At 48.0% G+C, this 16,665-nt stretch overlaps 1 protein-coding gene across 1 annotated transcript in view; it reads left to right on the forward strand.

Annotated features, from left to right (window-relative positions):
* Window positions 1–16,665, forward strand: part of LOC309564361 (uncharacterized protein) — a 1,000,117-nt gene that overhangs the window by 146,324 nt on the left and 837,128 nt on the right. The window lies entirely within an intron of this gene.

The raw sequence follows: 16,665 nt of genomic DNA on the forward strand, positions 1-16,665 counted from the left end.
ATTTTTTGTCCCAGTCCGGGCCTGGTCCTCACTGCTGCAAAGTGGCATTCATGTACTGACACAGGGGCTGACTGGCAACTTCTGGCCCAGGGGGCAAGTACAAACCAGAGGTCCATGGTGCAGCAATTCAGCCCCTCTCCCACTCTCTCTCTCTCCTTGGCCTCCTCCTGACCCCCATTCCAGACTGAAGCTCCGCTCCAGGTACTCTCGACTCACCGGCTGAATCTGGGTTCCCGACCTGGCCCGCAGGGGGCCGTTGGGGGGGAGCTGGTGGGACAGCTCGGTTAGGGCTGGATGGAGTAGAGTCTCCAGTGGGGCATGGAACCGGCCCCTGCTCAGTTAGTTTACACCATCCATGTTGGGGGGGGCCTGCACTCTGTCCTTCAGCCCCCACTCAGTAGGTCTACAGCAGGGATTTTTTTTGCTTCACCAGAAAACTTAAGGTATATCTGGCAGAAGCAGTGCAGCCTTTTTATGGGGCATCAGAGCGGCCCAGGGGGAAATTGCCCCCTGGCCCAGTCCTCCCCTGTACTGACATATGAGTGCTGATCAGGGCTAGTTGTCTGACAGCCTGGGCTCTGAGGAAATAGGCTAAATGTCTTTGACCATCTACCAACCGGAGGATTGACGACAAAGACTGAGGAATTACTGTGTGGGACAAGTTTTTATCCTTTTTTTTTTTTTTTTTCCTCATACGGTTGCAGACCCTTAAGGGAATGTACATTGGCTTTGTATATGGAAGAAATGGACTGGATGGCAGCACTCCAAAAAATTTGTCTTGGCTTAGTGTCATCATCTACGCTGTGGTATGATTATCCTTCATGTATTTCTGCATTTTTGTTTCTTCAATAAAGGACTAATTTTTTGGAGTGTTGCCATCCAGTCCATTTCTTCCATATGCTTCTGTTGCAACCAGGGCGTGCACCTGAATTTCCACTCTAATGCCCCGTACACACGTGCAGATTGTTGGCCGAAAAGATTCGGCCGACGGCCGATTGTAGGCTTGTTAGTATGATGCTTCCGACAGCGCACTTTCGGCCGAACAGAATCTGTCGTGCAAGCATTAAAATTTTTGTATGCCGACACCAGAACGGCCGATTGTTCGCCAGTCAGTACAGATTTCGGCCGACAGACAGATTTGCAAGACTGGGCATGCTCAGAAAAGAAAAAAGACAAGGCAAGTTAACCATCACATGACATCACTTCTGCAGTCGGCTGTTGTTGGCCGACAAAATTCGTGTGCAGTCTTTTGCACTTTTCAACAGACACGACAGCCCTCGGACAAAAGACGGCCGATCGTTCGGCCGACGATCGGTACGTGTGTACGAGGCATTAGGCTAACTTTGAATGGAGGCTTTTTGTCCTGGAGCAACACAGTGTCTTGCTTGTGTTTTGGATACATTGGCTTTGTACAGGGCTTTGAAAAAGTATTCATACCCATTGAAATTTTCCACATTTTGTCACGTTACAACGAAAACCGTAAAATGTATTTTATTGGGATTTTATGTCATAGACCAACACAAAGTGGCACATAATTGTGAAGTGGAAGGAAAATGATAAAAGGTTTTCAACATGTGAAAAGCGTGGCCTGTATTTGTAGTCAGCCCCCTTTACTCTGTTACCCCTAAGGGTCCTTTCACACGGCCGCTCCGCTGCTTTCCGTGTGTCCGCAAATCATCCTATTTTTTTGCGGATGATTTGCGGACATCAATGTAAGTGAATGGCACTGCGGATGTCAGCTGAATACCATCCGCTGACATCCGATTTTCCTCCTTTCAGTTCTGTTCCGTTTTTTGGAACGGAACAGAACCCCATTTTTCCATCCGTGTAAAAAACGGAAAGGAAGGAAAATCGGATGTCAGCGGTGTCATCCGCTGACATCCGCAATGCCATATACTTACATTATGTCCGCATATCATCCGCAAACGGATGGGATGATATGCGGGCACACGGAGCGGATGACACAAATGTCATCCGCTCCGTGGAAAAAAAAAAAAAAGTCCCGCAGCGGACTACAGCAGCGGAGCGGCCGTCTGAAAGGAGCCTAACTAAGATATTTTGGAACCAATTGCCTTCAGAAGTAACCTAATTAGTAAATAGAGTCCACCTGTTTGTAATTTTAATCTCAGTATAAATACAGCTTTCTATTTTGTTCATTGACGGACACAGCTCCTGATTCTTCTTAACCATTGGGTTATACTGCCCCCTACAGGAGTAGGACACTAGGCAGGAAAAAGCCATGCAGACCACAGCTCCACGTTAGGTCGGCTGCGACATAGCCCCACTGGACGGGGGCTGGCCTGCGAGTTAAACATCTCATGAGTGTGCATACAAGCTGGCTTTGGCCTGAGTTGCAGCATTTCCTCCTGGCCGACAGCACCCACATTACGATGGAGTGGTGGCCTGTCCGAAGTGGTGCCCACCCTGTTCCTGGTATGGTAAGTAGCTGGAGGGTTTTGAGGTGGAAGTGGGACCCTCCCTGGAACAGTGGGACCCCCGGGTTCCCCTCCTTCCCCCCCCCAGCCCCTCTACAATGTTGGTGGTCACTGTGGGTCTTTTGGCCCCTCCCTGGGTGAGGTTATGAGCTGGCTGTTGCCACATGCTCTTAAGGGGGGGCTGGTTGAAGTTGCTGCTGACCAGCTTTTCCTGGTGCGCAAGGGGGGGTTGAGTAGGGTTTCCTGCCACCCTGGGGGTTGGTGGCTAGGGCAGGGATGTCCTCTGGGCTCCCTGCGGCGATTAATGGGCTGGAGGATCGGATAGTTTAGCATCCAGGGGTAGCGCCTTCTGCGGTCGGATCCAGCCGAAAATGTAGGCTGTGGCTTTGTGGCCTACTAGTCAAAAACTACGTGAGGCAGCCCCTGTGAAGATAGCTGAAGCCACTGCCTCCCATTTGGGCATCCGTCCTCCCCTCTGCTGCCCCTAGGTGGTCAGCTCCGTGGGGGCTCGCGTCCAAGCGGCTGGGCGCCCACAGAACTACTAGGCCGTGGGCCGAGTCGGGCACCTCCATTTGGGGACGGCCCCAGTGCGTTCTGCTAAAGCCCTCATTCTTCCTTTGGGCATCTGCTGGGCCTCCACAAAAATGTAGGCCACGGCTTGCGGCCTGCTAGGCCGTGTGGTCAGCTTGGCTTCTCCCTTGGAAGGGGTGGCGCTATGGGGGTGCTTCATTATTTAATGACAGCCTTACCGCCATTATTGTGTCCCTTTTTAGCGCTTCGGGACCATCAGGGTACCGTACCTGCGCGTCCGGCGACCTTTTTAGGTGGCTTTTGCGTGCAGGATGTCCGAACTGGCAGGCGCTAACCTGTCGTTCACCTTATGGTGATTCACAAGGATAAGGTGGTACTTAGCCCCTGTCTGTCATACCTTCCTAAGGTGGTCTCTGACTGTCATTTGAATGAAGACATTGCATTGCCTTCCCTGTGTCCCAGGCTAAACATCCGAAGGAAATTACCTTGCGTGCCTTGGATGTGGTCCAGGCAGTTAGGGTGTACCTGGCAACTACGGTTTTTTTTTAGGAAGAAAAGGTTGTCCGCTTCTTCTGCGACCATTTCTAGATGGATCAGACAGATAGTGGTTCAGGCCTATTCCATCAGTGGTCAGGTTCCTCCTTTCCCTGTCAAGGAGCACTCTACTAGAGCGCTTAGTGCCTCCTGGGCTTTCTGTCATCAAGCGTCAGTGATGCAGGTTTGCAACGTGGCCACCTGGTCGTTGGTGCACACTTTAACAAAATGTATAACGTGGATGTTTTGGCATCTGCGGGTGCTTCTTTTGGCTGCCAGGTTTTTCTGCCTGCTGTTTAGAGGACCTGGTCCCCTTTTCAGGGTGTATTGTTTTTTTTTTTCAGGTGAGCACCAGTTGTTTATGGTTGAGCTCCATGTAACCTGATTTGGAATTTTTTTCTGCTTTTTTATTCCCCTCACCCCTCATGTTGAGCACTGCTTTGCGACTTCCCAATGATTAAGAAAAATCAGGAGCTGTGTCCATCAATAAACTAAAGAGTAAATGGGATTTTTGACTTATCGTAAAATATATTTCTCTGATGTTCATTTATGGACACAGCACCCACCCCTCTGTGGAGTTGGCTTTCTTCTGATACTGCTTTTAACAAAACTGAGTGTCTATAGTTGTGAGTGGGTGTATACCCCCTGGGTCTACCCATAGGCGTAGTCAAGCTTTTTTGTCCTAATGCTGTAGGGGGCAGTATAACCCAATGGTATGAAGAATTAGGAGCTGTGTCCATCAATGAACATCAGAGAAATGGATTTTAAGGTAAGTCAAAAATCCCATTGTTCTGTGAAGCCCTCAGAGGTTTGCTACAGAACCTTAGGGAACAAACCGCATCACAAAGGCCAAGGAACACACCAGACAGGTCAGGGAAAAAGTTGTGGAGAAGTTTAAAGCAGGGTTAGGTTATAAAAATAACATCTCATGGAGCACTGTTCAATCCATCATCCAATACTAGAGTATGGTAAAACTGCAAACCTATCAAGGCTGTCCCCCTAAACTGTCAGGCCGGCCAAGGAGTGCATTAATCAGAGACACAGCCAAGAGATCCATTATAACTCTTTAGGAGCTGCAGAGATCAACAGCTCAGGTGGGAGAATCTGGCCATAGGACAACTATTAGTTGTGCACTCCACAAATCTGGCCTTCGTGGAAGAGTGGCAAGAAGAAAGCCATTAGAAGTCCCGTTTGCATTTTGCGAAAGGACATGTGGGGGGACACAGAAAATATGTGGAAGAAGGTGTTCTGGTCAGATGAGACCAAAATTGAACTTTTTGGCCTAAAAGCAAAACTCTGTGTGTGGTGGAAAACAAACACTGCACATCACCCTGAACACACCATCCCCACCGTGAAACATGGTGGTGGCAGCATCATGTTGTAGGGATGCTTTTTTTCAGCAAGGACAGGGAAGCTGGTCAGAGTTGATTGGAAGATGGATGTAGCTAAATACAGGGCAATCTTAGGAGAAAACCTGTTATGCCCCGTACACACGTGCAGATTATCTGAAGACTTTTGTCTTCAGATTTACCTTTTCTATGTAGTGCAAGGGCCTGCCGGATTGCATACAAATTGAAAGTGTTTAGGTTTGACCTCATATTATATGGTTTTGGTAAGTCTACAGACAAAAGTCTTCAGATAATCTGCACGTGTGTACGGGGCATAGAGGCTGCAAAAGACATGAGACTGGGGCGGAGTTTCAGCTTCCAGCAGGACAACGACCCGAAACATACAGCCAGAGCTACAATGGAATGGTTTAGATCAAAGCATATTCATGTGTTTAGAATGGCCCTGTCAAAGTCCAGTGCAAAGCTGGTAGAGACATCCCCAAAAAGAATGTAATTGCAGTGAAAGGTGGTTCTACAAAGTATTGACTCAGAGGGGTGAATACAAATGCACACCACACTTTCACATATTTATTTGTCAAAATTGTTGAAAAACTTTTATCATTTTCCTTCCACTTCACAATTATGTGCCACTTAGTGTTGGTCTATCACATAAAATCCCGATAAAATACATTTATGTTTTTGGTTGTAACGGGACTAAATGTGGAAAATTTCAAGGGATATGAATACTTTTTTAAGGCACTGTATACATGTACCAGTGGCGTAGCGTGGGGGGTGCAGGGGGGGCCGGCCGCACCGGGCGCAACATTTGGGGGGGGGGGGGCGCATCCCACGCCAGTGTCACTCTAGCAAACTTTAAAAATTCTTCCTAGCGTGTCACTTCAGCCGCCGCCATCTTCAGGCTAAACGATGGCCGGTCGGCGCCCTGTGATTGGGCCAACATTGTCATGTGCGGCATCGGGGCTGGCCAGTGGCAGAGCCCTGCCTTGCTTCTGGAGCCCACCTCGCCGTCTTCTAAGTCAGCCCTGCATGTGCCTCCGTCCCGCCTCCTCTAAGCTCTAACAATCCTCCCCGACCCGCCCCCTGTAAGGGCTCGATGACGCGGTGGTGTCCTCTGTGTAGTGGGCAGTGTAGTGGGCAGTGTAGTGTAGTGGGCAGTGTAGTGGTCAGGTAGGAATCAGGTAGGTCATTGTAAGGGTCAGTGTAGTGGCCAGTACAGGAATCAGGTATGTTAGCGTAGTGGACTGGTAAGTCAGTATAGGAATCAGGCTGGTCAGTACTATTGTAGGAAGGGACTCGGGGAGTACTAAAAGTTCGCAGGTTAGGGTGCGCAAATTACTTGCCTTTCCCCGGGCGCTGACAACCCACCCTACGCCACTGACATGTACTAGTAAACCATTGATGCAACAGTTGCAAATTTATGATAAATGCAATGGCAATAGATGTGCAATTGTTGGTGGAGGAGCTGGTGCCTAGGGTTGCCGAAAGGACCCTGATTTGCCTTTCTATTCTATGCTAGGAAAATGATTACCCTATGTTGGAAAAAACAGGCTCCATCTTCTCTCTCCCATTGGAAAAAGCATGTCAACAATGTGTAAGGACACTTATCTACATAGAGGCTGCCCGAAAAAATGTGACAAGAGTGTGGGCTAAATGGCTTCCACTTCCAACTGTCCACTGCAACAGCTGGCTAAAAGACCCACCATGCATTTCATGTACTCCCTGCCAGGTCAACTTTAGGTTAACCTTCATTGTTCTATCCTATATGGAGAGTTATCGCATCGACTGTTTCTCTTATGAGCATGAGCCATACTAGTCATTTGTTTCACTTTGCCACAGTACCTGTGTAATCCCTGCTTTTTTATCATACTGTAATGTCTTTCTGGAACTCATGCATGGGCTTATTGTCTGGAGATGAAGGTGTCAAGACGGTAAGAGCCGGTTCACACTGAGGCGACACGACTCTGTACTACTTCGGGGGCGACTTGTGCATTCCCATGCACCACGACTTCGGAGCTACCTGCAGGGACTTCACATAATGGAAGTCTATGCAAGTCGCTCCGAGGTCGCCCCGAAGTAGTACAGGACCCTTTTTCTAAGTCGGAGGGACTTGTGTCGCTCCTATTAGAACGGGTCCTGTAGCAGTCAATGGACTGCGAGGGAGCGCGACTTGTCAGGCTGACAAGTCGTCTGACAAGTCGCGCTAGTGTGAACCGACTCTAATTGTGTATGTTTGTGTGCCTTTGTATGTTTTTACATACACAATAAAAAAAAGCCTTCCTGAGTAAGCGCCGGTTCACACTGGCGCGACGCTACTTTCAGGGGCGACCTCCGAGATCGCGGTGCGAGCAGCGCGCCGCGACCTCGGAGCGGCCGCCACAGACTTCATAACATTGAAGTCTATGGCGGTCGCCTCCTGGTCGCCCCAAAGAAGCTCCGGACCCTTTTTCTAGGTCGGAGCGACTGGTGTCGCTCCTATTAGAACGGGTCCGTAGCTTCCCTATGGGAGGCGACCTGCGGCGACCTGTGAGGCGACCAGGTCGCCTCACAGGTCGCCCTAGTGTGAACCGGGGCTAAGACTTTGGTCAAAACACATTAACATGTTACTGCTGTATCCTGCCATATAGCTAATAGAGATTGCTGCAATGGATGTTACCGAGTAGCTGACTCCATTTTATTTGGAGGATTATTACTACAATTGAAAGGCATCTGGGCCAGAGCTCCAGTTTCCAGTCTTCCAGGGTAATACGTGGTAGAGCACATTTTTAACCACTTGCCGATCGCTGCAAGTACATATACTTTGGCGGTCAGCCCCTCACAGGCAAAGTGACGTACCGGTACATCACTAGCCTGTGAGGCTCTGGGGAGCGAGCGCGCGCCGCTGGAGGTCACGGACCCCCCCCCCCCGCGCTTGTGACCGGTGGACCCGATGTCCGCCGGTCACTCGGCGATCGTCGGTGGAGAGGGAGAAAGGCAGGAGGCTGATGTAAACAAGCCGCCTGTCATTCTCCCCTGTGTAGAAACAGTGATCATACGGTTCTACTATGTAGGACCGTTGATCACTGTTCCTACAGCTCAAGCCACAGCCAATCACAGTTAGAATCACGCCCCTAGGGACACACATAACCCCTCCCTCTCAAAAAAAGTTAACCCCTTCACTACCAGTGTCATTTTACAGTAACAGTGCATATGTATAGCACTGATTACTGTAGAAATGTCACTGGTAACCCCAAAAGTGTCAAAAATGTCAATCAAGGGTCCGATCTGTCTGCCGCAATGTCGCAGTACCGCAAAAAAAATCGCAGATCGCCGCCATTACGCGTTAAAAAAAAAACAACAACAAAAATGACAAAAATCTTTCCCTTAGTTAGTAAACGCAAGCGCAAACCAATCAAAATACGCTTTTTGTGATTTTTTTTTACCAAACATATGTAGCATAAAACAAATTGGCCGAAAATGTTAAAAAAATTTGATTTTTATAATTTTTTTTGGGAATTTCATATAAATAATGTGAAAAATATTGTTATTTTTGCAAAATTGTCGCTCTTTTTTTGTTTATAGCGCATGATCAAAAAATCGCACAGGTGATCAAATACCACCAAAAGAAAGCTCTGTTTGTGGGAAAAAAAAGGACGTCAAATTCGTTTAGGTACAGCATCGCACGACCGCGCAATTGTCCGTTAAAGTCACGCAGTGCCGAATCGCAAAATACCCCCTGGTCAGGAAGGGGGTAAAATCTTCCGGGGCTTAAGTGGTTAAGTTGGATGAGAAATCCTGGCCCACAATTGGTGTTCCAGTTTATTCCAAAGCTATTCAGTAGAGTTGAGGTCAAGGCTCTGATTCCAAAACCAAGCAGAGCTTGACAGCTGAAGCTTATGCCCCATACACACGTGCAGATTATCTGCAGACTTTTGTCTGCAGACTTACCAAAACCATATAATATGAGGTCAAACCTAAACACTTTCAATTTGTATGCAATCCGGCAGGCCCTTGCACTACATAGAAAAGGTAAGTCTGCAGACAAAGTCTGCAGATAATCTGCACGTGTGTACGGGGCATAAAGTGATGTACCCATACGTTGCTGCCTGCTTCTGGGTTTGAGGTGCGCACATGTGTGATAACCCCCCCACAGACACACACTGTGATTGTACATAGTCTGTCAGCAAGTCATGGCCAGGACCTTCTGATGGGCTGTGTGCAATCACAGCCCAGAGCACTGTGTTGTCAATCAACACAGAGCTCTATACAAAGGGAACAATCTTTTTCGGTTTCTCATCCAATCCCCCCAAGGGATAAGAAATGGAGATCTGTTAGTAATATTGTTTTGGATCAGACCAATGGTCTGGTGAGTATCTGCCCCCTTCCTGATTTGGCCTATATAATCTGGCGCATGCACGAGAAGAAGCACACTGAAAACGTGTTCAGGTAAATGATACTTCCTTTATTGCTACGAGATACGTGGGGTTATATAGGCGAGCGGCGAGTGTCGTGGGCAAGTACGTCATGAGCATAGCGTTATCTGATTGCTTGTAGCTTCTGAATGGTCATGTCCATGTAAGGTAAACTTCCTCCAGGATCTAGGTGTCATCATCTTGGGTGTAGTCCCGGATGGAGGCGCCATCTTAGTTACGCAAGCTTCACTCGATGTGAGGGGGAGCTGCTAGAGGATACGTGGGGTTATATAGGCGAGCGGCTAGTGTCGTGGGCAAGTACGTCATACGCATAGCGTTATCTGATTGCTTGTAGCTTCTGATTGGTCATGTCCATGTAAGGTAAACTTCCTCCAGGATCTAGGTGTCATCATCTTGGGTGTAGTCCCAGATGGAGGCGCCATCTTATTTACACGAGCTTCACACGATGTGAGGGGGAGCTGCTAGCGGATACGTGGGGTTATATAGGCGAGCGGCTAGTGTAGTGGGCAAGTACGTCATACGCATAGCGTTATCTGATTGCTTGTAGCTTCTGATTGGTCATGTCCATGTAAGGTAAACTTCCTCCAGGATCTAGGTGTCATCATCTTGGGTGTAGTGCCAGATGGAGGCGCCATCTTAGTTACACGAGCTTCACTCGATGTGAGGGGGAGCTGCTAGCGGATACGTGGGGTTATATAGGCGAGCGGCTAGTGTAGTGGGCAAGTACGTCATAAGCATAGCGTTATCTGATTGCTTGTAACTTCTGATTGGTCATGTCCATGTAAGGTAAACTTCCTCCAGGATCTAGGTGTCATCATCTTGGGTGTAGTCCCGGATGGAGGCGCCATCTTAAGCCTCGTACACACGCAACGATTATCGGCCAACCGATCGGCCGTCTTTTGTCCAGTGTTGTTGTGTTGGTTGAAATGTGCTCTAGACTGCACATGAATTTTCTCGGCCAACGACAACCAACTTGAGAAGTGATGTCATGTGCTGGTTTACTTTCCGTGTGTTTTTTCTTCTCTGAGCATGCCCAGTCTTGCTCATCTGATTTTTGTCTGCCGAAATCTGTACTGACTGACGGAAAATCGGCCGTTGTGTTGACGGCCAACAAAAATTTTATAGCATGCACAACAGATTTTGTTCGCCCGAAAAGTCGGAGTCGGTTGTCGGAAGCATCATACTAACAAGCTGAAAATCGGCCGATCGGCGTTGGCCGAAAATTCACGGCCAACAATCGTTGCGTGTGTACGAGGCATTAGTTACACAAGCTTCACTCGATGGGAGGGGGAGCTGCTAGCGGATACGTGGGGTTATATAGGCGAGCGGCTAGTGTCGTGGGCAAGTACGTCATGAGCATAGCGTTATCTGATTGCTTGTAGCTTCTGATTGGTCATGTCCAATTAAGGTAAACTTCCTCCAGGTTCTAGGTGTCATCATCTTGGGTGTAGTGCCAGATGGAGGCGCCATCTTAGTTACGCAAGCTTCACTCGATGGGAGGGGGAGCTGCTAGCGGCCGCTTTGAGTAAGGAATAAAAAATCATATATACATGTACAAAAATAGACATTTTACCTAATCCATCACAATATCAGCACACATTACACATTGTGAGGCACACATGTAAGCCCTTGATCACCCCAAATGTACCCCTTCCCAGCCAGTGCCATTATTACAGTGCCTTGAAAAAGTATTCACACCCCTTGAAATTTTCCACATTTTGTCATCTTACAACCAAAAACATAAATGTATTTTATTGGAATTTTATGTGATAGACCAACGCAATGTGGCACATAATTGTGAAGTGGAAGGAAAATAATGAAAGGTTTTCAAACTTTTTTACAAATAAATATGTGAAAAAAGTGTGGCGTGCATTTGTATTCACCCCCCCCCCCCCCAAGTTAATACTTTGTAGAGCCGCCTATCCCTGCAATTGCAGCTGCAAGTCTTTTTGGGGATGTCTCTACCAGCTTTGTCCATTTTTCTTTGCAAAATAGCTCAAGCGCCGTTGCAGCAGTTGCAGTTTAAGCACTTGCCGACTGCCCCGCGCAGATTTACTGCGGCGGGGCGGATCGGCTGCGCATAATCACGTGATTATGTGCACAGCGGGAGTCAGACCGCGGGAGGAGCGGGGATGATCGCCGCCGGCCTCCCGCAATCTTTACAGAAATTGACAGGAGGGCCGTCTGCCTATGTAAACAAAGCAGACGGCTCTTCTGTCAGACTGGCACAGTAAGGTCGTGTGTCTCAGTTAAGCTGAAAAAACGATCACTGTGTGCCTGTCACAGAACCCTCCCCCCCCCCCCCCCCACAGTTAGTAAGCACAAATAGGCATACATATAACCCTTTGATCACCCCCAATATTAACCCCTTCCCTGCCAGTGTCATTTATACAGTAACAGTGCATATTATTTAGCACTGATTACTGTTTTAGTGTCACTGGTCCCCAAAAAGTGTCAAAAATGTCAGTTAGGGGTCCGATCTGTCCGCCGCAATGTCGCACTCCCGCAAAAAAAATCGCAGATCGCCGCCATTACTAGTTAAAAAAAAACAATAAAAATGACATAAATTTTTCCCGTAGTTAGTAAACGCAATAACTTTTGCATAAACCAATCAAAATACGCTTATTGCGATTTTTTTCACCAAAAATATGTAGCAGAAAACAAATTGGCCTAAAATGTTAAAAAATTTTGATTTTTACATTTTTTTGGGGGGAATTTCATAAAAAAGATGTGAAAAATATTGTTATTTTTTCATAATTGTTGCTCTTTTTTTGCTTATAGCGCAAAAATTAAAAATCGCACAGGTGATCAAATACCACCAAAAGAAAGCTCTGTTTGTGGGAAAAAAAGGACGTAAATTTTGTTTGGGTACAGCGTCGCACGACCGCGCAATTGTCAGTTAAATTCACGCAGTGCCGAATCGCAAAATAGGCCCTGGTCTTTGAGCAGCCAAATCCTCCGGGGCTTAAGTGGTTAAGGGGGCAAAACCTTCCGGGGCTGAAGTGGTGAAACGGAAGAAGCGATAGGAGGGTTTAATTCTGCTGTCAGGCCAGTTCACACCACACGCAGTCCAGTGCAATTCGTTTCTGCATCAAAAACGCATGGAAAGAAGGTTTTATGGTTTCCCATGGCGTAGTTCACACCAGTGCAGTCAGTGCCAGGGGTTACCAGTTCCGGAAAAAAGAAGTAGAACATGCTGCATTTTAACTGTACTGGAACGCAGTAAAACGCATCAAAAACGCACTGAAACGCATGAAAAACGCATCAAACGCACTGGACTGGAAAAAAGATGAAAAAAAGCATCTGGAATACATCTGGAAATGCATAAAAAAATGCTTAAAAAACACACTGGAATGCACCAAAAACTCAAACGTGCATGCAAAAACGCATCCAGAAGGGATCTAGAGTGCGTTTTTGTGGTGTGAACCAGCCCTTGAAGTGGAACTTTAGTCAGAAAATAAAGTCCTGCTAAATCATGTCAGGCTGGCCCATTTTGCCTACATGTGTCTATACTGTTTAAAATCCAGTAATACACGGTCTCACCCCGCTCTGCACATGCACAATTGCTCTCTCACCCCGCTCTGCACATGCACAATTGCTCTCTCACCCCGCTCTGCACATGCTCAGTTGCTCTCTCACCCGCTCTGCACATGCACAGTTGCTCGCTCACCCCGCTCTGCACATGCTCAGTTGCTCTCTCACCCCGCTCTGTACATGCACAGTTGCTCTCTCACCCTGCTCTGTACATGCACAGTTGCTCTCTCACCCCGCTCTGCACATGCACAGTTGCTCTCTCACCCCGCTCTGCACATGCACAGTTGCTCTCTCACCTCGTTCTGCACATGCACAGTTGTTCTCTCACCTCGCTCTGCACATGCTCAGTTGCTCTCTCACCCCGCTCTGCACATGCTCAGTTGCTCTCCCATTTTAGACATTTTTAGGCACTGCTGAGTTTGAAGAGGACGATCTGCTGATAGTCTTAAAGCGTAGTTCCACCCAAATGTGGAATTAAGCTTATCTGATCCCCCCCCCCTCCGGTGCTACACTTGGCACCTTCCGGGGGGGGGCACCTGTTTTTGACAGATACCCTGTCCCCACTTCGGTCGGACCTCACTGCAGCGAGTTATGGCAACAGTTCTGCCCCCCTCCCTCCTCCTTTCCCTGCTGCCAGGTCAGTAAGAGAGCGCAGCTGCTTCGCGCATGCGCAGTAGGGAGCCAGTTGTGAAGGCATAAGGTTTCACTGTTGGGTTCCCTTAACGGCAATGGCGGCAGCAGCACCTGACAGCCGATGTAAATATTGGCTGGGGTGCCGACATCGCTGGACTCCAGGACAGGTAAGTGTCCTAATATTAAAAGTTAGCAGCTACTATATGTGTACAGTATGTGTAGCTGTTGACTTTTTATTTTTTGGGGGGGGAGGGGGGTGTAACTCCGCTTTAAGCAGAGTTGGACCCTTCTATCTTTTACAGCCAAGGAAGCTGCTTCTGTTTAACCACTTGCCAACCAGCCGCCATAGTTTTACTGCGGCAGGTCGGCTCTATTTCACGAAATGATGTACCTGTACGACGCTTCGTGTAATAGATAGTGGAGGCGCGCGCGCGCCGCCGCAGCTGGACCATAATGAAATGCATAGCGCCCATGTTGGGACGCATAATCCATGTGCAAAAAGCAATTTTGTTCCCATAGGCCCGGTCTTAAACTGGTTAAGGGAGTAAAACCTTCCAGGGCTGAAGTGGTTAAGGCTCCATTTACACCTGAGCGTAGCGGGAGCGTGCGTTTTCAGGTAAAGCAACGCAGTGGCGAATCGCAAAAAAATTGCCTGGTCATTAAGGGAGTAAAACCTTCCAGGGTTGAAGTGGTTAAGGCTCCATTTAGACCTGAGTGTAGCGGGAGCGTGCGTTTTCTTTTTGCTTTTTTCTTTACATGCCTAGGGCAGCCTTTTCACTTGACTGCCTCACATGTGCTTAACACCCCAAAGTAGCTCCAGAACCTTTTTGGTGGCTGTGCGATGAACGTTTTTACAGTGCCGGTTGTGGCATTTTTCTAGCACGAGAGACACGCGGCAAAATGCGCGTCTGCTACCCGCGCTTGGGGTGCGATTAATAGACTACACCATATTTCATGCTTTCCTGACTAAAAACAGAAAGCTCTATTACATTTTAACCCTTCCTTCACTGAGCACACACTGTCCAGTCAGCATTACCCCCACCAGAAGATGTGTAACCATCAGGGCTCCGTTTACACCTGAGCGTAGCGGGAGCGTGCGTGCGTTTTCAGTTAAAGTTACGCAGTGCCGTATCGCAAAAAATTGCCTGGTCATTAAGGAAGTAAAACCTTCCAGGGCTGAAGTGGTTAAGGCTAGCGGGAGCGTGCGCACATTTTCTTTTTTGCACATTTTTTCACGCGCCTAGTAGGGATGATTGAACGGTTTGGGTCGACCATCGGTTCGACCCGAACATTGGGTGTTCAAAATTCGGCCGAATTCCGAATTTTTTGCGGTAAAAGTTTGGAATTCGGCCACCAGAACCGCCCAAAATGCAATGGGACAGGAACTGGGCTTTGAAAGCCCATGATTGGCCCAGAAACATCAGTAAAATGTGATTGGAGTGAATACGGGGTCCAGAGCCCAATCAGGAGTGAATACGCCCCCCATACACCCCCCAGTATATAACATAGCCCCGCCAAAACTCTAGCACTGTAATACAGAGGCTGTGGAAGAGAGTGGAAGCATTTGTGTTTCTCCTGCTGTTTCTAAAGCTCCAGTGTCATTTTGCAATTATTAGTGTGAGGAAAGGGATATGCAGTGTAGTTAGGGTACTATATACCACTATAGTTAGATTCAATAATCTTTTTGTAGGGATAGCTTTAAGTGTCAGGGTGACCGTAGTGTAGTTTAGGTTGACCTGACTCTGCCATGTCAGGGTGACCGTAGTGTAGTTTAGGTTGACCTGACTCTGCCATGTCAGGGTGACCGTAGTGTAGTTTAATGTGATCTGACTCTGCCATGTCAGGGTGACCGTAGTGTAGTTTAGGGTGACCTGACTCTGCCATGTCAGGGTGACCGTAGTGTAGTTTAGGGTGACCTGACTCTGCCATGTCAGGGTGACCGTAGTGTAGTTTAGGGTGACCTGACTCTGCCATGTCAGGGTGACCGTAGTGTCGTTTAGGGTGAACTGACTCTGCCATGTCAGGGTGACCGTAGTGTAGTTTAGGGTGACCTGACTCTGCCATGTCAGGGTGACCGTAGTGTAGTTCAGTGTGAACTGACTCTGCCATGTCAGGGTGACCGTAGTGTAGTTTAGGGTGACCTGACTCTGCCATGTCAGGTTGACCGTAGTGTAGTTTAGGGTGACCTGACTCTGCCATGTCAGGGTGACCGTAGTGTAGTTTAGGGTGACCTGACTCTGCCATGTCAGGGTGACCGTAGTGTAGTTCAGGGTGAACTGACTCTGCCATGTCAGGGTGACCGTAGTGTAGTTCAGGGTGAACTGACTCTGCCATGTCAGGGTGACCGTAGTGTAGTTTAGGGCGAACTGACTCTGCCATTTCAGGGTGACCGTAGTGTAGTTTAGGGTGAACTGACTCTGCCATGTCAGGGTGACCTCACTATGCAGATTCTGGGTTAGGGGTATATATATATAAATAGATATATATATATCAAAAACGACAATTTTTAAGAACTTTTTTTGCCTGATTCATAGTCCCTGGGGCATGACCCAGAACCCTAGGCACTTTTTAGGGGCATTTATTGGGTTTTAGGGCTTCAAAATGGTGTTTTTTTATTCCAGAAGTTTGGGTCCCATTGATTTCAATGGGGTTCTGGAATCCGAACCAAACTTTTGGGAAATTCGGGTGTTCTGGTGGAACCGAACTTTTCAAAAGTTCGATCATCCCTAGCGCCTAGGGCAGCCTTTTCACTTGACTGGGCTGCCCCATGTGCGCTTAACACCCCAAAGTAACTTTTGGGGTAGGGTTATGCCAACCTTTTTGGTGGCTGTGCGATGAGCGTTTTTACAGTGCCGGTTTTGGCATTTTTCTAGCACGAGAGGCATGCGGCAAAATTTGCGTTTGCTACCGGCGCTTGGGGTGCGAATAACAGACTATACGATAGTTCATGCTTTCCTGACTTAAAACAGAAAGCCTACTAGATTTTAATCCTTCTTTCATTGAGCACACGCTTTCTAGTCAGCATTAGATGTATAACCATGAAGACTCCATGTACACCTGGGCGCAGTGGGAGTGCGTGCGCCTGCGCGTTTTCTTTTTGCGCATTTTTTCACGACTAGGGCAGCCTTTTCACTTGACTGGGCTTCCCCACGTGCTCTTAACACCCCAAAGTAGCTTTTGGGGTAGGGTTAAGCCAACCTTTTTGGTGGCTGTGCGATGAGCGTTTTTACAGTGCCTCCA

Source organism: Pelophylax lessonae (assembly GCF_965119305.1).
Source record: "Pelophylax lessonae genome assembly, chromosome: 9".
NCBI classification, from domain to species: domain Eukaryota; kingdom Metazoa; phylum Chordata; class Amphibia; order Anura; family Ranidae; genus Pelophylax; species Pelophylax lessonae.